The sequence below is a fragment of the Balaenoptera physalus genome, assembly GCF_965194825.1.
Source record: "Balaenoptera physalus genome assembly, chromosome: 14".
Classification (NCBI taxonomy): Eukaryota; Metazoa; Chordata; class Mammalia; order Artiodactyla; family Balaenopteridae; genus Balaenoptera; species Balaenoptera physalus.
The window spans coordinates 46,270,889-46,293,473 of record NC_138893.1 but is presented as its reverse complement, the minus strand read 5'-3'; the positions used below and the strand labels follow the sequence as shown (position 1 = coordinate 46,293,473).

Below are 22,585 nucleotides of genomic sequence, written 5' to 3'. Positions count from 1 at the left end.
GAAAATGCAAGAGTCTGGGCTCAATGAAATTATTCCTTTGATATGCGTCTTGACTATATAGGGCCAGTGTCCTGTTTTTCTTCATCCTGAATTCCCCTCAGGATGCACCATCGGCAGCAGCTACAGTGGCTGATGGCTTGATGGGGGGCAAAATTTGTTGTTTACCGAGATGGTGGGCAACATTCTTTGTTTACTGAAGTGGCAGGCAACATTTTTTTGTCCACACTGTCCATGCTCAATGGCAAGATTTTGTAAGGGTATGGAGCACCTTACAAAACTCACACTGCTGTGTGGACGTGGGTATTAATGGCACTGTCCCTTTGAAAAAACATCTGGTGGCATTTACCAAAAATGAACATATCCTTTGTCTAGGTTAGACTCACCTAAAGGCAGACTTTAAGATACCAATTCTATTGAAAGAAGTTTATTTAACAGTAAATATCTGTAGAAGCATGGAGAAGTATTACAAGGTAGGGAAGGAAGCCAAAGAAGAGTGTGTGTGTTATCAAGCAAATATCAGTGTGGGCAATGGGAGCTTACTCTTACCAGGAAACTGTGGAAGACAGTGTAGAAAGTGCATGCATATCAGATTCAGTAATTGTTTAAAGGCTACTACCAGAGGTGTTAATCCTGACTTCCAGCCAGCTGTGTGTATATGTGGGTGTGTGTTTAGGTAGCAGAGTGTTGAATGAGCTCCAATGGCCAGAGAAAACCCTCATGAAAAGGAGAAGAATAGAAGCAAGTGGTTATGGGTAAATACCAAGAGCTTCTGCTGTATCCTATAACCCAGATGATCAATTTTTTAGATATATATCTAAAAAAATGCAAACGTATGGGGACCAAAAGTCATGTACAAGTATATTTATAGCAGCAGTATTTTAGCAGCCCCAAACTGTGAAAAACCCAAATGTCCATAATAGTAGCATAGATAAATAAACTGTATTATTTTGTAATAGAATATAAACAAGGAGAATGAATGAACTACTGCCTTATACAACAAGGTGGATGAAACTTACAAACATCACATTGAGAGGAAAATATCAGGCAGAGAAGAATACACACTGTCCAGCTCCATATACATATACATGAGTTTGAGCTCCTCAAACTCAGGCAAAACTCATTTGTGATGTTAGAGATCAGGATAGCAGTAGTTACCTTAAAAAATGTGGTCTGTGTAATGAATGGTCAGGGACACCAGAACACCATTCCACAGTGTGTGGAATGTTCTATTTCTTGATGAGGGGTGGTGATTATAGGAATGTCCCCTCTGTGAAAATTTATTGAGTCATACACTTTTGATTTGTGGTCTTTCTATATGTATGTTATCCTCCAATAAAAAGTTTACCTTAACAAATATAAAGCATACACTAAGAACTAATGGCAACATTGATTTCACATTTCTTCAGGAGGAGAGATTCTGGCTTTTGTCAGAAAGTTAATGCTGCACACTTTAATTCCATTTTTCAGCAATTCTGTTGGAGGGTACTAGAGGATTCAGCACCTCTGTCCGTGATTAGATGAGAATACTCTGGAGAAATGACTAGGACATGCCAAATGTTAAATCTTCATTATCATATGTTCTCTTTTACAAGTTCCTAGCTTCAGGTCTATTTTTATATTTCCTTTAACTGTTCCATGGTTCTGAGCAACTGGCTGGTTTTTGTGAAATCCATATCATTATGAGACCAAGAGAAAATGTCTTTGTTTCTTCTGATCAGTTCAGTTTTTAGGAATCCTTTGTGTAACTAACCCCACCCCCACTCCCCATATACCCTTTTAAAACATATTAAACCTTTCTCCAAATACTGATCTTAGCCAGCTATGGCTGCACTTTGGTACCTTTTTACAGAAACATGATATATGTTTTGTCCACTATCTTGTAAAAGGATATGTCCTTCATTATCCTCCTTAGAGCAACCGTAGACAGGATAAGCAGACTTATCTGGGTTCAAATATAAATGGAGACGGAGCTTAAGTATTTTTAGAAATGTAGTCACAGCCAATAGGAGCTGCTTTAGAAATGCAAATGACAATCGCACTGCCAGGAGGCAGATGTTGTAAGGAAAAAAGGATGGGTATGTAGCATGTTACCCTGCCAGAGGTCACATTTGTGATTTTTCGCTTTTCTGAGAGAGGGTTAGTAGAAAATCTTTTTAGGACTAGCAAAAGTAACCTTTCATCACACTCTCCAACACTTTGAGTTTATAAAGAGTTTCATAATAGTTACATATATAACTGTCAGTCGTCCTGTGGTCAAGTATAGATTTCCATATTCTTTCCGCAACAGAATACAATAAGGATTAGCAAGAGGTATAAAAAGGGAGCAAAGTAAGATCAAGCCATAGAGAAATTACTGTAGCTTTATGGTTTGTAATGATTGACATTGTTAAACATAAAATCATCTTGTTTGTTCTAAATGCTGGGAATTGAGATAAAAGAGAGAAAATTACTTTTATTGGAGAGGCTTGGAGAGAATGTAGGGAGAGGTAGGGAGAAGTTTGGATTTAGGGAGTGACTTTTCATGGAGATTGGTTGGATTTTCCCACCTATGTTTTCATCTATTTTGGGATATTTAAATATGCAACAATATCTCTTCCTTTATTCTGACTCTGGCTCACTTTAAATTTCTCTTTTAAAGGAAAAGGGAAATGTGAAATGGGAGCTTTGAAAAAGAGATGAGATGTGAACATTTCCAAAAAAATGCATAAGATTAAAATAATTTGGGGCAGTGGTCCATTACGTTTCAGTTCCTCCCCTGGGCAATGCTGGGTCCTACCATCTGTCAACTGAAAAACAACAACAACAACAAAAAACAACAAAACAAAACAAAAGCAAAAAACAAAAATGCACACCCTAAAAGTAGAGAGTTATGTTTTTTTCCAGGACCTTACTGAGGACTAAAACCTGGGAGTTGGACTCTCAGATAGCTCTGAGGAATTGTTCCAAAGAGGTAAGAGAGGAGCCAGGAGGTTATGGGAGTTTTTGCTGAAAAAAATAAATGTAGTCAAATTTCAAAAGATTATTGCTAATCATATAAAAACTGGACATCTCAAGTTAGTGATTTTAGTGCTTTTCTATATATGGCAAGATGCAAGAGTCTGGGCTCATTGAAATTATTCCTTTGACATGCATCTTAATGATCTAGGACCAGGATCCTGTTTTTCTCCATCCTGAATTTCCCTCAGGCTGGGCTGGTTTGATGGTGGGCAAAATTTGTTGTTTACTGGAATGGCAGGCAACATTCTTTGTCAACACATCTCAGGTGGTGGTAATAAGAAACTGACCAAGACAGCCTTAAGGGATGGTCCTCTCAGCTTAACTAAACTTTAAATGGGTATCTTCCTGACTATAGGCCCCCATCTCTTTGTTTTTAGAGCATTTACTTTAGAAACTTGGAAATGTAAATTCTCTCTTTGCCCCCTTTGAGGTGTAAATCTTCTACCAACTTGGAATGTCAGTGTCATTCTCAAGGGCCTGGGAGCCATCCCTTCAAAATGTAATTATAGCACCCCTCTTTTCCAGTCTCTGTGAGAGGGTTGGAGCCTAACTTTGATAAGTGCCAATTAGCAAATACAGCTGGCTTAATCACATAAACCAACCTCCCCCTAATATCCTCCAGCACTTTTCTATTAGCTCATCTCAATACTTAAAAATTGGAGTTGAGTTCAGTCTCCTTCTCCATATTGCAGTAGTCTTCCTTGCCTTTTTAAATGGTCAGGTGCAATTTTTCTTTTACAAAACCTTAGAAAATGTTGCTGTTAGAATGGGTGCATTTAAAGAAAGCAAAAATTCTACAAATTATGCAGTTGCAGTTTATGCTGATATTGGAGCTGCCCTCCCCCAGTGTTTGTACAACGTAGGGCAATGGCACCATGCAATATTTAGCAACTCCTAGAGGTGGAAATTCTCTAAAGTTTTGGCCAGAGATCTGGCTAGAATTTATACTTCTGACCTCAGAAAAATGAACTAAGAGAAGGAGGAACTGTATATAACTGAAGCAGGTTGAGAGCAAATTCTATAAAGGCTTTTTGATTCTATAAATGAAAGCAGTTTCAAGAGTTGATTCTTTCTAGAAATTCAAATGTCTTCCCTGCTATTTGCATCAACATTAACAGTCTGTCTTCTAATCCCTTCTTTCATGTATATGGAAAGAAGCTGGTCTTCAGTCTCACCTGGTCTCCTCACATAACTCAGGGTCCAATCTTAAATCTTCCTCTTCTTTACATGAAGACCCCTCAACAACACTTTTCTTCCTATCAAATAATAAAACCAGTGAGCACAGAGCAGGTGTTGTCTTGTTCACAGTACCTTGCAAATGATTCGCAGTTAATGAATATTTGTTGAATAAATGAATGAATTCCAAATTTGAATATTCTCAAATTTGTTTTATTTGCTTTATTATTGGCTAACATAAATGTCAATTCCTTAAATTTTCAATTGTTAAAAGTATTTCACTTCAGGAATGTACTTCTTGGGGTTTAAATGAGCTGTTACTGCATATTCAAACAGGAGGTTATTTGATTTGTCTCTTCAGTAGAGGGTGGAAATCTGTTCAACATCACCTATTTTCTATTCCTCCTTAGCTCATCTTATTTAAAGGCCACAGTAAGAAAAACAGTCTTTTAAGATTGATTGCGGGCTTCCCTGGTGGCGCAGTGGTTGAGAGTCTGCCTGCCGATGCAGGGGACACGGGTTCGAGCCCTGGTCTGGGAAGATCCCACATGCCGCGGAGCAACTAGGCCCGTGAGCCACAATTACTGAGCCTGCAAGTCTGGAGCTTGTGCTCCGCAACAAGAGAGGCCGCGATAGTGAGAGGCCCGCGCACTGCGATGAAAAGTGGCCCCCACTTGCCGCAACTAGAGAAAGCCCTCGCACAGAAATGAAGACCCAACACAGCCATAAATAAATAAATTAATTAATTAAATTTAAAAAAAAGATTGATTGCAACTTTCATCTATAGAAGAGGGGAAGTTAATGGGCTCATAAGGGACTAAACTCATAGTCGCCAATGAGCCTCTAACAAGAACAAAAAAGCATTTAAAACATACTATTTCATGCTCTTGCTTTTTTCTCTCTTGTCATTGAGAATGTATTATTATGTGTGTGTGTGTGTGTATATATATATATATATATATATACACCACACAGAAATTCTCATCCCCTCAAGGTATGCTATATTGCATTTTTGTACCAGTTGGATTGTGTTGACTAGGAGTATCAGAAAACTCCACTAGATTGATTAAATAATAGGAGTATTTTGCACTCATAACAAGAGGTAGAGAGGTAGATGATCTAGTGTTAACTTCAGTGGCTCAGTGATGTCGTCATAGACCAAGACTCTTTCAATCTGTTTTCTCTGTCCTTCTTGGTATGCTGACTTCTGTCCTCTTTCTTACCTCTTCCTGGTGACCCAAGAGCTACTTCCCTTGGCAATACAGGCAAGAAGAAAGCAAAAGGGAAAGGGAAGAAGAGAGAGCCAATCGTATCTACCCATTTTAATAAGTAAGGAAAACCTGTCCTGGATGCCCCACCCAGAGTCTCCCACTTACCATCACTGGCCACTCCTACACCAGTCACAGGCCAAGTGTTAGGACAGTGACAAGTCTGGATGAAAGCACCATGGTTTATTCCCTGGGGCTGTGTTGGAGTCCTACCACCCTAAGATCAAGGGAACTCTGTAGTCACCTGAATAAATCTGGATTTTGTTAGAAGAGAAAAATGAGAGGAGGCAGTTTGGATCGTGTTTAAGCAGTAGATACTGTATATTATGACTTTTAAAATCCAACATCAACAGAGAACTTACTATGTGTAAGGTACTATAAACTCTACCTGAATTAATTTGTCTAATGCTCACAACGACTCTATGAAATAGGTACTCGGATCATCTCCATTTTCCATATGAGGAAACTGAGCTGTAAAATTTCCAGTATTTTGTCCAAGGTCTTGCAGCTAGAAAGGAGCAGAGCCTGGCCTTGAACTCTAGCACTTTAGCTTAGTATCCACTACTTTTCCATGTTGAACTAGTCTTATTCTAAATCTATTTGTGGTTTGATAAAACAGGTATAACACCTAGGCTAATTTTCTGTTACATGATTTTATTAAGAGTACTATTTATAACAGAGAACGCAGCATCTTGCCAAACTGATTTTGATTTCTGAAGCATCTGATGGAAATTTTAAAAAGTAGTTCCGCATGAAGCGTTCCTTCTTGTTCGTTTCAAGTGTTGAAAAAAATCCCAGGTCTAACATATATCTCTTGGTTTAAATTGAATTCTACAAATCTTTATGGATTGCCCACAATGAAACAGAAACCATAAATTCAGAGCTTGATAATAAAAATACTCTGGTCAGGGAGAGAGGCTCATAAACAAATAATCACAATTAAGACATGATAAATATTATCAGAAAGAAATATACAATTGCACTAAGGTCGACAGATTTTCCTAAGGCCAAATGTGGGAGTCTGAGAATGGTATGAGGGGAGGTAACTGAATTGAACTTTGAAAGAACAAATGTATGAAACCCACTGGAATCACTAAAGGTGGTCAAGTTTTATAGAAGCAGAATCTTAAAAAATTGAAAGCTGTAGTAGGTTTAGATACCTTTTAAAGCATGGGTGTATTCAGTTCACAATCAAAGAAAATTGATGTAAATAGCATGATCTACAACGAATCTTTTATTTGCAGGACAATTATCCAAACACGAATCACTATCAGCCTCAGAACTTTAGTGCTAAAAACTACTCCCCTAGAGATTTAACATTCCAAGCTTTGAATGCAAAATGTATAGCTCGATGATCAGATTTTACTTAGCTTGTGAAAGGAGTTTGAGAACAAGTGCATTATAAGCTCATGAAAATGTAATTGACTTTAGAAATACGTTAAATTTTGTAAGCACCGATACCTTTATGTGATCTTCAAAAACTAATGCAGTGGATAGATGGGTAGATATGTGATAAAGTGAATGTAACGAATTGTCAGTTGTGGAATCTACATGATGGGTATATGAATGTTCCTTATACAATTCTTTCAAATTTCCTTCATGTTTGAAATATTTCATAATTAAATCTTGAGAAGTAAAAGCAGTGCAATATATCTCCTCAGGAAAGCTGTGGATTACCAAGATGTATAATTTAGCCATGTAGCTCTTGCATTTGGGCAAAGCTGTATGTTTTTCTGTCTCTAGGGCTGTAGGTCAAGCCACTTGGCTCAGGTTTAAACTAATCAGATCATCTAATCTCTTAGCCATAGTTAGTGGTTCAGTCAAGGGCACATATACAAAGATGGACTATTAAAATCTGAGTGAAGCTTGTTGAAGTTTTCTGGGGAAGGAAGTTTCCTCACTCTTTTGAGAAGGCTTCTGGAACCATCTGTCTCTCTCTTGGGTTTTGGAAGAAGAAGTCCATGCTTAGAGGAATTGTTGAGAGCCATTTTTAGATGACCAGGGGGAAGCTGGCAGAAGAAAAGTAGGTCCTTAGAACTGCTAAATCAACTCTTCTCTATACATTGTCTTTCCAGTTAAACATACAAATAAATCCTTCTTTAATTTATTCCGTTGTACATTCTATTGAAAGCATATTGTTACAGATTTCATTTGTAAAGTAAACACAATGTTCCAAGTAAGGAGGCAAAATAATGATATTCACATTTTACAAGGATATAGATGTGTGTGGACATAAATACATGTATTTTAATGTATTCAAATACGTAAGTCCTCAACTGTAAGAAATACCCATACAGAAAATGGGTAATTCCAAGTTTACATCAGAAACTCATATTGGTTATCAATGACCACTTTTGAAGCTTAAAGCATTATATTTAGGCCTAATTGTTTGAGAAATTTCCAGAAGTGTCTTTCTGGTGTCTTTCTGATGGCTCTTGGTATGTTGAAAACAGATACATAATATCCATTTATTTCAGAGGACTACTAAACTTTTTCCTGGCCACAAAAATACCACAAGTTTACACATACATTTATATGCACACACTCATATATAAACACACACATATGTTTGTGTGTGTGTGTATTAGTATACTTGGGCTGCTATAATAAAATACCACAGACTGGGTGGCTTAAACAGCAGACATTTATTTTCTCACAGTTCTGGAGACTGAAAGTCCAAGATTAGGTGCCAGGAAGGTTGGTTTCTGGTGAGACCGCGCTCTCTGATTTGCAGGTAGCTGCCTCCTCGCTGTGTTTTCACATGGCCCTTCCTCTTTGTGTGAGGAAAGAGAGCCCTCTGGTGTCTCTTCCTTTAAGGATAGCAGTCCTTACGGGATTAGGGTTCCACCCTTATGACCTCATTTAGCCTTATTTACCTCTTTAAAGGTCCTATTTCCAAATACAGTCACATTGAGGGTTAGGGCTTCAACATATGAATTTTTTGGAAAACAGTTCATACACTACACACACACACACACACACACACAAGCAAACATTTATATTTCCATCATCAACCTTTGTAAATGCGTGATTTTTGAAGTGAAACATTGCAAAAGATGAGTGAACCTAGTGGATGCTTACTCCTCCATGTGTACCATTCCTCTGTCCCCCGTGCTCCACAAAGATACAGGAAAAGAGCTCAGAAAAACTTACTAGGTAATAATGGCATCATGAATAGGGTTGCCTGATTTAGCAAGAAAAAATACAGGACGCCAGTTACATTTTACTTTTAGACAAACAAATATTGCATGAAATATAGTAAAAGACTATTATTCATCTAAAAGTCAAATTTAACAGGGGGTCCTGTGTATTACATGGACAGAGGATTTTTTTGTTGCTCTTGTTGGAAGGGCTGTAGTATTAACACTCAGAAATAAGTGCAATTTTTGATTCTGCTCAATCCTTCTAGGTCTTACATCCTGGCCAATTCTGGGTGAGACTGCTGCTGGCTATATGGCATTACATTCCCATTTGATGTTTAATTTCAGGAATGTCAAATGATGTTTTTGGTATGGCGTCAAATGGGTGGCTGGGTGACAGGATGCGAACACCATGCAAGATAAGACACAGGTTCTGCTTTTAATAAGTATAACCTTCTGCAAACATCTTGAGAGCAACACATGTTTAGTTCAGAGACCTCTGTCGAGCCCTATCTTTGTGCAGCGATGGTAGTTGAGGTCTTTGCATTGTTCATTTTCAATAAAGATTGTGATATAGTTGATATCCTTCCCCTAAAAATTAGGTTGAGGTCCCAATCCTTGGTGCCTCAGAATGTGACCTCGTTTGGAAATAGTGTCTGTGCAGATGTAATTAGTTGAGATGAGGTGATACTAGACTAGGGGAGTCCCCTACTCCAGTGTGACTGGTGTCCTTATAAAAAGATGGCCATGTGGAGAGAGACATACACTGGGAGGGTGCCATGTAACAACAAAGGCGAAGATTGGAGTTAGGCAGCCGCAAGCTAAGGAATGCCAAAGATTGCTGGCAAACCACCAGACTCTGGAAATAGACAAGGAAGGGTCTTTTCATGTGTCCGAGGGAGCACGGCCATACCAACACCTCGAGTTTGGATTTCTAGACTCCAGAATTGTAAGGCCATACATTTCTGTTGTTTTAAACAGATTGTTACAATCACTTATTATTATTATCAGAATAGCAGTAGAATCCAAGGTTTAAGATCTATCTTGAGACCTACTCTCCAATGTTGAGAGAGAATCACCAGTTGGGAGGAAAAGTCTAACCCTATAGAAAAGAGGACACTGTAACTCTGGACAGCTCAGAGCTTCTTTAAAAAAAAAAAGAAAGACAGAAAAGAAAAGATTTAGGGAAGAAAAAAGTTTCATTTTCTTGATAGTACTCCTTATTTCATTTTTCTGCAACAATTCCAATGAGAAGTGCAAAAGGCTTTTTATTATCGTATCAGATTTACATGGTAAAATTTAATGTACTTCTTGTCAGCTTTAAACACTGGAAATATCAATAAAATATCAAATTATATTTGACTTCAAACCCAAGTGGTTATAAAAACGCAATACAAATTTACAATCATTTAGTCTTCCCCTTTTCCCACAATAAAACCCTGTTTTATTCTTTATGGGAAGCTAAACTTATTTTGTTCAAAGCTGGTAATTTATTAGAGCTTACATCAGACCTGAAGTGTGTTTCTCTTAGAAATCAATGGTAGGCCTGGAACTAGGACCAAACTTTTTAATTATGGCTTTGAATAATGTAGTTGTGGTTTTTAATGCCTCCTACATCTGCTTGAAGGATTATATGAGTTTGTTCAAAGTTCTGGAAGCAATAAAATTAATTTTTTGGACAGTGAGCTGGCAAAGGATACCCATGATGCTAATTGGAGTGTATAGCATAATATCTCTTAATGCATTTTGTGATCTATCTCACACAAGGAACATCTTGCCCAGGGTGTCAACAGGAACCGCATCAAAGGAACTTTGTCGGCCTTCTGTTCCATTCTTTTCTCCCTTCCCTTTTCCAGGTGCCTGGTTTTGAAACAGTTTATCCTCTTTTGGGTGAAAGATTCAGTGGCATGCAGCTCATGTTGTTCAGTGCTATTGATGATTTGAGGCCAAGCCTGTTTTACAGATTTGGGTTTTTAGGCAAAGTCTATGTCAGTGATTAAGAACTGTAGTCATTGCTTTCAAGCCAGCACAGCTAATTACTGGAAGTAAAGAGTAGAACAGGAAATTCAACAGAAGTGGGAGAATGCTGGAGAGAGCAAAGAAGGAGAGACCCCAGGGAAGGTTCTATTCCAGCACCTTTTCTTGGATTCCCCCCCTAAAAGCATTTCTACACTATTTCAAGATACTAAGATCTCTGGATCATAAATTGCTCAGAAAGAATTAAAAGTGAAACCCGAGCCTGTCCCTTTTCCATGCTTTCTCCCTGGTACACATGTGTGTGTTTCTTTCGTTTATTTCAATTTTATAATTATGTGGCATCATGTATGTCCCTCTAAGGCCGGTTAGCTTTCTCTAAAAAAGGTAACTCTCTCTTACCTCGTTCACAAAGTTAAGGTGAACTTTGTATATAACTTAGGTTGGTCTGTATTAAAGTAAATGTCGAACTTAAAAAGGGAGTTTGTAAAATTGTTCTTCCGGTTGTGATGTTTGATTGGAATCAGCTCTTTGACATTCAGCAAACTTCTGTTTCCATGGCTGTCTCTCTGTCTCTTGCATTTCTCCCCGGTGATGGCTCCACTGTCCTCGGACATCTGAACTCACCCCTCCACCTTCTCTCCTTCAGTCAATGGCTTGACTTCAAGTTTCATGAAGAAAAGAGAAATTATCAAATGACAGCTCCCCCACGACCTTATGCTTAGAAATTGTATTCTAGTAAGCATCAGATCATTTTCAGATGAGGGGGACCTTGCCTTTTGATTATCTTCTTTCTCATGTTTTCAATTTCTTCCTTTAAATGACTCGTCAGCACTTGTATTTTTGTATCTGGCATATAAAATTTTTGGTGGTAGGAAAAATTATGCTCCCCACCCCCCAATATCTATATCCTAATCCCAGAAACTTGTGAATGTATTAGGTTACATGGCCATTAGGATATGGGCTACCTCTAGAAGCTGGAAAGGGCAAGGAACAGATCTTACCCAGAGCCTACAGAAAGGAATGCAGCCCTGTATTCACCTTGATTTTAGCCTGGTGAGACCCATGTTGTAACCTAATAAATTTGTGTTGTTTGAGTTGGTCTAGTTTGTTAGTTTAAGTTTAAGTTAGTTTACGATGTTAAGTTAATTAAGTTTGGGGTAATTTTTCATGGCTGCAAACAGAAAACTAATCAGACATCAAACCAATAAGCCAAGCTAAGTGAAATAAACCAAACACAAATACAGCCAAATGAACCTTCCCAAACACCATTGTTTAATCTCACTCTCTCTGTCTCTTCCGTGATCTCTCCTTCAACTATGTCTCAGTTTCAACCTTTCTCACTCCTCTTCTTTTATAACCAAACTGCTCAAAATAGCTATATGAACATACCCACCCTCTTTCCTCTCTCCCATACCCATCTTCTACCCACTCTAAATTTGACTTCTGCACTCACCATGGCACCAGATCTGCCAGTGCTAAAATCACCAATAACACCCAAGTTACCAAATTCAGGAGACCTTCTTTCCTCATCACCATTTAATGCCTTTGCTTCAATTCCATTATCGAAATAGTACTTTCTCTTAGCTTCCATGACACCAAAACCTTAAGGTTTTCATTCTCCTTTTGGACTTTCTGCATGTCTTTTTGGCTTCCCTCACCCCATCGGATTGTTTTTGTGGCAACACCTCTGTGCTCAAACCTAAACTTTGTGGGTAGTAAGCTTTGTGGGTTCTATTGGGGTTGTAAGTCAGAGTCCAAATTTCAGTGTCCTCATGGAATTTACGGTCTTAGCAAACAGCTAATGGCAGTCAGTGTGCTTTAAATGTTCTGGGCTCTGTTGTTGTAAATGTTTATTTCTTTTATAAATTACTCTGGCTGGGCTTTCCTGGAGTTTCCCAGCATCTATTTGTAAGGTTCAGTGTATGCTTTTTTGCCACCTAAAACACTAGGGGCAGCATACAAGAAAAATGAGCTCCTCCCCTGGGGACTCTTAACAATTCTATTAGAACTTGCCAGTTCTCACAGGGGATTCTTCTTTGGAAAATAGCTCATGTATCAGTATCATAACACAGTGAGACTGGACCCAAGTCACAGTTCTCCTCAATTGCTATTTGACCTCGGTAAGCCTCTCAGACTTTTCAGTCTCTGTTTTCACAGCTTTAGGTGAAGGAAATAAAAATGACATCAGAGAATTGTTCTGACATTATTTCCTTAAATAATTTTAAAAAAATTTTACAACAGTTTTAGAGTTATAGAAAAATTACAAAGATAGTGCAGAGTCCTATATACTTCTACAGACAGTTCCCCTATTATTAACATCTTATATTACTATGGTACATTTGTCACAATTACTAAATTGATACTGATACACTATTATATATTATGTGTATTATACATACATATATATTATTAATAACTAAAGCCTGTACTTCATTCGTAGTTTCTTAGCTTCTACCTAATACCCCTTTTCTGATCCAGGATCCCATCCAGGATATAGCGTACATTCAGTGTCCAAGTGCTCCTCTTGGCTGTGACATTTTCACAAGCTTTTCATGTGTTTTGTGAGGTTTTTTTTGTTTTTAGTTTTTTTTTTTTTACTGTTTTTGAGGATTGAGGTGGACGCTGTTATTTGTCTTCCTGTTATCTGTTCTCTCCTTCCTTTCAAAAGGTGTTGACAGTGTACTCAGCTGAAACACTCATTTACCGACTCCCTTGCAGCTAGGAGTTGCCACATGACCTCCTCCTGGGCAATGAGATGTAAGTCAAAGATTCTGAGTGGGGCTTCTCGGAAAGCTTTTTAAAAGGGTCAAACTTGACTAGCATGTGCCTTTCCGTTGTCATAAATCCACTCTTCTGCCCAGAGGGTGAAAATAGTAATCAGAAATGTGGCAAATACCTTTTTTAAAAAATATTATATTTTGTTTATTTAAAACATAAAAATGAATTTTGGAATTTAAAAATTGACATACATATTTACTCATATTACCATATATATATATTTTGGCCGCCCTGCATGGCATGCAGGATCTTAGTTCCCCAACCAGGGTTTGAACCTGTGCCCCCTGCATTGGAAGCACAGCGTCTTAACCACTGGACCTCCAGCGAAGTCCCTACTTGTAAGACCCCCATATGTTTTTAATAAGAGCTTTATTGAGATATGATTAGGATTCACATACCATGCAACTCACCTTTTGTTTTTTGGCCGCACCATGTGGCTTGTGCGATCTTAGTTCCCCAACCAGGGATCGAACCCGTGCCCCCTGCAATGGAAGTGTGGAGTCCTAACCATTGAACCACCAGGGAATTCCTGCAACTCACCTTTTTAAAGTACACAGTGCAGTGTTTTTTTATCATGTTCACAGTATTGCACAACCATAACAACAAGCAATTTTAGAACATTTTCATTACCCCTCAAAGAATCCTGCACCTGTTAGCAGTTGCTCCTCATTTCTGCCAAATCTCCCTGCCCCCACCCTAGGCAACCACTGATTGCTTTCTATGTCTATAGAGTTGCATACGTGTTCTGAACATTTATTATAAATGGAATCATACAGTATGTAGCTTTTGTGTCTAGTTTCTTTCACTTACCATAATGCTTTTAAGATTCATCTATGTTGTAACATGTATGAATACTTTGTTCCTTTTTATGGCTGAGTAACATTCCATTTTATGGATATAATACATTTTATTTATCAATTCATCAGTTAATGAACATTTGCTTTGTTTTCACTTTTTTGGCTATTATAAATAATGCTTTTATGAGCATTTGTGTATAAGAGTTTGTGTGGACATAGGTTTTCCTTTCTCTTGGGTAGATACATAGGAGTGAAAGTGGCAAATATCTTGAGAGCATGAGGATGAACCTGAGTATGATAGCCTCACAGTAAGGATGGCTGAGCAAGAAACACAGGAGATGGGGTCTTACAAACATATTAGGGGTACTGCAGCTCCCCTGGACTTTCTACCTTTGGATTTCTTTTTTTTTAAATTTTTATTGGAGTACGGTTGCTTTACAATGCTGTGTTAGCCTCCACTGCACAACAGAATGAATCAGACATACACATACGACTATCCCCTCCCTTTTGGACTTCCCTCCCATTTAGGTCACCACAGTGCATCAGGTAGAGTTCCGTGTGCTATAAAATATGTTCCCATCAGTTGTCTATTTTATACATAGTATCAGTAATGTATATGTGTCAATCCCAGTCTCCCAATTCCTCCCTCCCCACCCCTTTCCCCCTTGGTATCCATACATTTGTTCTCTACGTCTATGTCTCTATTTCTGCTTTGCAGATAAGATCATCTATACCATTTTTCTAGATTCCACATATATGTGTTACTATACGATATTTGCTTTTCTCTTTCTGACTTACTTAACTCGGTATGACACTCTCTAGGTCCATCCACGTCTCTACAAATGACCCAATTTCGTTCCTTTTTATGGCTGAGTAATATTCCATTGTATATATGTACCACCTCTTCTTTATCCATTCCTCTGTTGATGGACATTTAGGTTGCTTCCATGTGCTGGCTATTGTAAATAGCGCTGCTATGAACATTGGGGTGTATGTGTTATTTTGAATTATGGTTTTCTCTGGGTATATGCCCAGTAGTGGGATTGTTGGGTCATACAGTAGTTCTATTTTTAGGTTTTTAAGGAATCTCCATACTGTTTTCTATAGTGGCTGTATCAATTTATATTCCCACCAACAGTGTATGAGGGTTCCCTTTTCTCCACACCCTCTCCAGCATTTATTGTTTGTAGGTTTTTTGATGATGGCCATTCTGACAGGTGTGGGGTGATACCTCACTGTAGTTTTGATTTGCATTTCTGTAATAATTAGTGATGTTGAGCATCGTTTCATGTGTTTGTTGGCCATCTGTATGTCTTCTTTGGAGAAATGTCTATTTAGGTCTTCTGCCCATTTTTGGATTGGGTTGTTTGTTTTTTTTGATATTGAGCTGCATGAGCTGCTTGTATATTTTGGAGATCAATCCTTTGTCAGTTGCTTCATCTGCAAATATTTTCTCCCATTCTGAGGGTTGTCTTTTCATCTTGTTTATAGTTTCCTTTGCTGTGCAAAAGTTTTAAGTTTCATTAGGTCCCATTTGTTTATTTTTGTTTTTATTTCCATTTCTCTAGGAGGTGGGTCAAAAAGGATCTTCCTGTGATTTATGTCAAAGAGCGTTCCGCCTATGTTTTCCTCTGAGAATTTTATAGTGTCTGGTCTTACATTTAGATCTTTAATCCATTTTGAGTTTATTTTTGTGTATAGTGTTAGGGAGTGTTCTAAATTCATTCTTTTACATGTAGCTGTCCAGTTTTCCCAGCGCCACTTATTGAAGAGGCTGTCTTTTCTCCATTGTGTATTCTTGCCTCCATTGTCATAGATTAGGTGACCATAGGTGCTTGGGTTTATCTCTGGGCTTTCTATCCTGTTCCACTGATCTATATTTCTGTTTTTGTGCCAGTACCATACTGTCTTGATTACTGTAGCTTTGTAGTATAGTCTTAAGTCAGGGAACCTGATTCCTAAAGCTTTGTCTTTCTTTCTCAAGATTGCTTTGGCTATTCGGGGTCTTTTGAGTTTCCATACAAATTGTAAAATTTTCTGTTCTAGTTCTGTGAAAAATGCCATTGGTAGTTTGATAGGGATTGCATTGAATCTGTAGATTGCTTTGGGTAGTATAGGCATTTTCACTATATTAATTCTTCCAATCCAAGAACATGGTATATCTCTCAATCTGTTTATGTAATCTTTGATTTCTTTCATCAGTGTTTTATAGTTTTCTTAGTACAGGTCTTCTGCCTCCTTAGGTAGGTTGATTCCTAGATATTTTATTCCTTTTGTTGCAGTGGTAAATGGGATTGTTTCCTTAATTTCTCTTTCTGACTTTTCATTGTTAGTGTATAGGAATGCAAGAGATTTCTGTGCATTAATTTTGTGTCCTGCTACTTTACCAAATTCATTGATTAGCTCTAGTAGTTTTCTGGTGGCATCTTCAGGATTTTCTGTGTATAGTATGTCATCTGCAAACAGTGACAATTTTACTTTTTCTTTTCCAATTTGGATTCCTTTTATTTTTTACTTTTTCTCTGATAGCCGTGGCTAGGACATCCAAAACTATGTTGAATAATAGTGGTGAGAGTGGGCACCCTTGTCTCGTTCCTGATCTTAGAGGAAATGCTTTCAGTTTTTCACCGTTGAGAATAATGTTTGCTGTGGGTTTGTCATATATGGTCTTCATTATGTTGAGGTAGCTTCCTTCTATGCCCACTTTCTAGAGTGTTTTTATCATAAATGGGTGCTGAATTTTGTCAAAAGCTTTTTCTGCATCTATTGAGATGATCACAAGTTTTTTATTCTTTAATTTATTAATATGGTATATCACATTGATTGATTTGCCTATATTGAAGAATCCTTGCATCCCTGGAATAAATCCCACTTGATCATGGTGTATGATCCTTTTAATGTGTTGTTGGATTCTGTTTGCTAGTATTTTGTTAAGGATTTTTGCATCTGTGTTCCTCAGTGATATTGGCCTGTAGTTTTCTTTTTTTGTGATATCTTTGTCTGGTGTTGGTATCAGGGTGATGGTAGCCTCATAGAATGAGTTTGGGAGTGTTCCATCCTCTGCAATTTTTTGGAAGAGTTTGAGAAGAAGACCAGGTGTTAGCTCTTCTCTAAATGTTTGATAGAATTCACCTGTGAAGCCATCTGGCCCTGGACTTTTGTTTGTTGGAAGAGTTTTAATCACAGTTTCAATTTCATTACTTGTGATTGGTCTGTTTATATTTTTTATTTCTTCTCAGTTCAGTCTTGGAAGGTTGTACTTTTCTAAGAATTTGTCCATTTCATCCAGGTTGTCCATTTGATTGGCATGTAATTGCTTGTAGTACTCTCTTATGATCCTATGTATTTCTATGGTGTCAGTTTTTACTTCTCCCTTATCATTTCTAATTTTACTCATTTGAGTCCTCTCCCTTTTTTTCTTGATGAGTCTGGCTAAAGGTTTATCAATTTTGTCTATCTTCTCAAAGACCAACTTTTAGTTTTATTGATCTTTTCTATTGTTTTCTCTGTTTCTATTTCATTTATTTCTGCTCTGATCTTTATGATTTCTTTCCTTCTACTAACTTTGGGTTTTGTTTGCTCTTCTTTCTCTAATTGCTTTAGGTGTAAGGTTAGGTTGTTTATTTTAGATGTTTCTTGTTTCTTGAGGTAGGATTGTATTGCTATAAACTTCCCTCTTAGAACTGCTTTTGCTGTGTCCCATAGATTTTGGGCTGTTGTGTTTTCGTTGTTATTTGTTTTTAGGTATTTTTTGATTTCCTCTTTAATTTCCTCAGTGATCTCTTCGTTATTTAGTAACGTATTGTTTAGCCTCCATGTGTTTGTATTTTTTTACAGTTTTCTTTCTGTAATTGATATCTAATCTAATAACCTTGTGGTTGGAAAAGATGCTTGCTATAATTTCAATATTCTTAACTTTACCAAGGCTTGATTTGTGACCTAAGATGTGATCTATCCTGGAGAATGTTCCATGAGCACTTGAGAAGAAAGTGTATTCTGCCACTTTGGGTGGAATGTCCTATAAATATCAATTAAGTCTGTTTGGTCTATTGTGTCATTTAAAGCTTCTGTTTCCTTTTTTATTTTCTGTTTGGATGATCTGTCCATTGGTGTAAGTGGAGGATTAAAGTCCCCCACTATTATTGTGTTACTGCTAATTTCCCCTTTTATGGCTGTTAGCATTTGCCTTATGTATTGAGGTGCTCCTATGTTGGGAGCATAGATATTTACAATTGTCATGTCTTCTTGGATTGATCCTTAGATCATTATGTAGTGTCCTTCTTTGTCTATTGTAATAGTCTTTATTTTAAAGTCTATCTTGTCTGATATAAATATTGCTACTCCAGCTTTCTTTTGATTCCCATTTGCATGGAATATCTTTTTTCATCCCCTCACTTTCAGTCTGTATGTGTCCTTACGTCTGAAGTGGGTCTCTTGTAGACAACATATATATGGGCCTTGTTTTTGTGTCCATTCATCTAGTCTTTTTCTTTTGGTTGGAACATTTAATCCATTTACATTTAAGGTAGTTATCAATACGTATGTTCCTATTACCATTTTCTTAATTATTTTGGGTTTATTCTTCTAGGTCATTTTCTTTTCTTGTGTTTCCCACCTAGAGAAGTTCCTTTAGCATTTGTTGTAATGCTGGTTTGATGGTGCTGAATTCTCTTAGCTTTTGCTTGTCTGTAAAGCTTTTGATTTCTCCATCCACTCTGAATGAGATTCTTGCTGCATAGAGTAATCTTGGTTGTAGGTTTTTCCCTTTCATCACTTGAAATATGTCCTGCCATTCCCTTCTGGCCTGCAAAATTTCTGCTGAAAAATCAGCTGATAACCTTATGGGGATTCCTTTGTATGTTATTTGTTGTTTTTCACTTGCTGCATTTAATATTTTTTCTTCTATTTAATTTTTGTTAGTTTGATTAATATGTGTCTCAGCATGTTTCTCCTTGGGTTTATCCTGTATGGAACTCTCTGCACTTCCTGGAGTTGATTGACTATCTCTTTTCCCATGTTAGGGAAGTTTTTGACTATAATCTCTTCAAATATTTTCTCAGGCCCTTTCCCTTTCTCTTCTTCTTCTGGGACCCCTATAACTCAAATGTTGGTGCGTTTAGTGTTGTCCCAGAGGTGTCTGAGACTGTCCTCAATTCTTTTCATTCCTTTTTTTTTAAATTCTATTCCTCGGCAGTTAACTCAACCATTCTATCTTCCAGCTCACTTATTCGTTCTTCTCCCTCAGTTATTCTGCTATTGATTCCTTCTTGTGTATTTTTCATTTCAGTTGTTGTCTTGTTCATCACTGATTGTTTGTTCTTTAGTTCTTCTAGGTCCTTGTTAAACATTTCTTGTATTTTCTCCAGTCTATTTCCTAGATCTTAGATCATATTTATTATCATTACTCTGAATTCTTTTTCAGATAGCTTGCCTATTTCCTCTTCATTTATTTGGTCTTGTGGGATTTTACCTTGCTCCTTTTTCTGCAGCATATTTCTCTGTCATTTCATTTTGTCTAACCTACTTTGTTTATGGTCTTTCCGCAGGCTGCAGGGTCGTGGTTCCTTTTGTTTCTGTTGACTGCCCCCTGTTGAGTGAGGTTGGTCCAGGGGCTTGTGCAGGCTTTGTGGTAGGAGGGCCTGGTTCCTGAACTCCGTTGGGTGGAGTTGAGTCTTTACCCTCTGATGGGCAGGGCTGCATCAGGTGGTGTGTTTTGGGGTGTCTCTGAGCTTAGTACGACTTTAGGAAGCCTGTCTACTGATGGGTGGGCCTGTGTTCCTGGCCTGCTGGTTGTTTGCTCTGAGCTGTTTAGCACTGGAGCCTGCAGGCTGTTGTGTGGGGTAGGGTCTTGGTGTTGATATGGATAACTTCAGGAACACCCATGCCGATTAATATTCCCTGGGCCTGAGAATTCTCTGGTTTTCCAGCATCCTGGACTCTATGTTCCCACCCTGAAGGCCCAGGCCCACCCTGGGTCAGGGAACCAATAGCCCACAAGCCGCACAGTGCAGCCTGATAAAAAACAGAGAAAAGAAAGAAAAAAGAAAAACAAAACAAAATAAGACATAACACAAAAAACAAAACAACAACAAAAACCAGACAAACAAAGCTCAGGGCAAATAGCAAGAACAGCAGCAAACAAACAGCACCAACAGCAACACAACATACACTCACACACACATATACTCACACACACAGAGAAAAGAAAAGAAAAACAAACAAAAACAAAGCCAAAAACAAAACAAAAAACAAAAAACAAAAACCAAGGGAACAGACAACCAAACAAGAGAATTCTAATATGAGAACATTTGATGAAGATTATACTAACGAAAACAAAGAATGAATAATAAAACAGAAACGGGGGCAAGCTAAGAACATCAACAACAACAACAAAGTGAATTAAACATAAAATATACACCTAAAAACAATTAAAAAAAGAAAAGGAAAAAATATGTATATAAAATGAAGAACAAAAACAAGACAAAAACCACAGAGCAACAAAAAAGTAAAGGAAAAATATAAAAATAAATACTTTATATATATTAAGAAAATAATATAAGATAAAAAATTAAAAAATAAAAGTAGAAAATAAAAAATAAAAGATAAAAAATAATAAAAGCAACAACACCAACAGCTGAACAAAATGAAACAAACCAACAAGGAATGTCAGTAATAAGAATATTTTCTTGGTGATGCCTCCCCAGGAGGTCTTCCCATACCTCTAGGTACGTCTTTGGACCTGTTGTGCAAACTGTGGAGCCAGCTCAGACTGATCTGGTCAGATTCCCACGTGCATGCCCACAAAGTCCAGTGTTGCAAAGGCTAGACTGGTCTCAGATGTTGAAACACTCATTGTCCATTGAGGTATTCCACAAATGCAGGATTTACCCAACTGATCTTGGGGATTTAATTCACAGCTTGTGCTACTGCGTAGAAAGGTTTGTGTTTCTCTTCCTTGGTTGTATCTCCCCTTGGGCTCAATTTTGGTTTTAACCCCACCTCTGCATGTGTGCCACACTTAGGCGTCTGATCCTTGCCCAGGTGAGTGGGAGCGCAGGTGGAAAGCAGCAGATGCTTGGAGCACACTTGGGTACTCCCAGTAGCTGCAGCAGCAGGAGCTGGCATATGGGAGCTCTGTCGTCCCTGCCCCCCACGTGCCTCTCAGCAGTAGCGCCTCACTTTCCAGGCAGACCATGCTTCTTCTAAGGCCATTCCTGGCGCACGTCCCCTTACTCCCATTCCTTCTGTTGTCTCCATGCAGCCAACTGCATTTCTCTTCCCGGGTCTGTTCTTCCAACCCTACGCTTTAGCCCTCTGACCCTGCCAGCTTCAGCAGACTCTTGTCCCAGGCAAGGTTGCCCAGGGCTGTTTCCCAAGGAGGTTTTGGGGTGGGCTGTGCTCAGGCCCCCGGGAGCCAATGCAGGCAGAGGCGACACTGTCCGGAGGGGTTGGCGGGCCTGCTCAGGTGGGAGCCCCTCCCAATGCCTGCAGAGGCTGAAGAAGCTGGCGGGTAGGGAAGGGGTTATGATGGCGGCTCTGCCCCTTGCACACTGCTTGACAATGACTTTGCTATAGTGTCTTAGGCTTTTTCCACAGACTTTCCCGGTTGTGGCACCCCTTGCTCCTGTCCCTTCAGGCTGTCTTTTCACAGCCGAGAGCTGTCCTCTCCCTGGGTCTGCACTCAAAACCCCTCTTTCCAGCACCCAGCTCCCCTTCACAACAGGCGACTCACGATTCAGGCTGGAATGCACAGAGCTGCGGTGTAGATGATGCATGCAGTTCTTACTTTGTCTTGCCTTCCACAGACCGTCTGCTGAATTCTCCTTTGATCCCCTGAAGTTCCTTTTCTGTCCTGGCTGATTTCTCCTCTGCGAGGGAGTCTTTCTTAATGTGGGGATCTCTGCTCAGCTTCAGCTTCAGACCAGCCAGGGTTGCTGGTCTCTTTTTTGATTCTTCTTTTCTTTTTTCTTCTTTCTTTTGTTCTTTTAGGTGTCCGAAGTCTACCGCTACTGTTCAGCAGGAGCTCTGTGGGAATTATTCCATTTGTAGATGTGTTTTTGATGAACTTGTGAGGAGGGACAAATTCTGTGTCCTCCAATTCCACTATCTTGACCCCTACCCCCTGGATTTCTGATATAAGAAAAAATTGTCTAAAAGGTGCTTGAAAAGGCTTCTGTCTTATGTTGCTGAAGAGGATTCTCACTGACACCAAGATTAAATAGGATGTTGTCAAGAATGGGGCAATGTGCCTAGTGCAGAGTAAGTTTCAGTCTCAGCCCAAAGAAGTCTGCTCCCATTTCTTCAGCTGGTACTTAGCGCTTCCTTCTTGGAACTTCATCAGCACTGAGTACCAGGTGGATTTTTTGATCTTTGGCACTTACTTCTATATTCTTGACTTACCTGTAAACTCTTTGAGGGTAAAATACCACTTACAATGCTCATTTGCTGTGCC

The 22,585-nt window shown here is 38.6% G+C and overlaps 1 long non-coding RNA gene across 1 annotated transcript in view; it reads left to right on the top strand.

The window, feature by feature from the left end:
- Nucleotides 1-4,932: 4,932 nt before the first annotated feature.
- The window catches only part of LOC309643057, a 203,964-nt gene continuing 186,311 nt past the window's right edge, over nt 4,933-22,585 (top strand). The window contains exon 1 of the long non-coding RNA XR_014253520.1: nt 4,933-22,186. This is a non-coding gene — a long non-coding RNA (uncharacterized lncRNA). The remainder of the gene's footprint in view (nt 22,187-22,585) is intronic.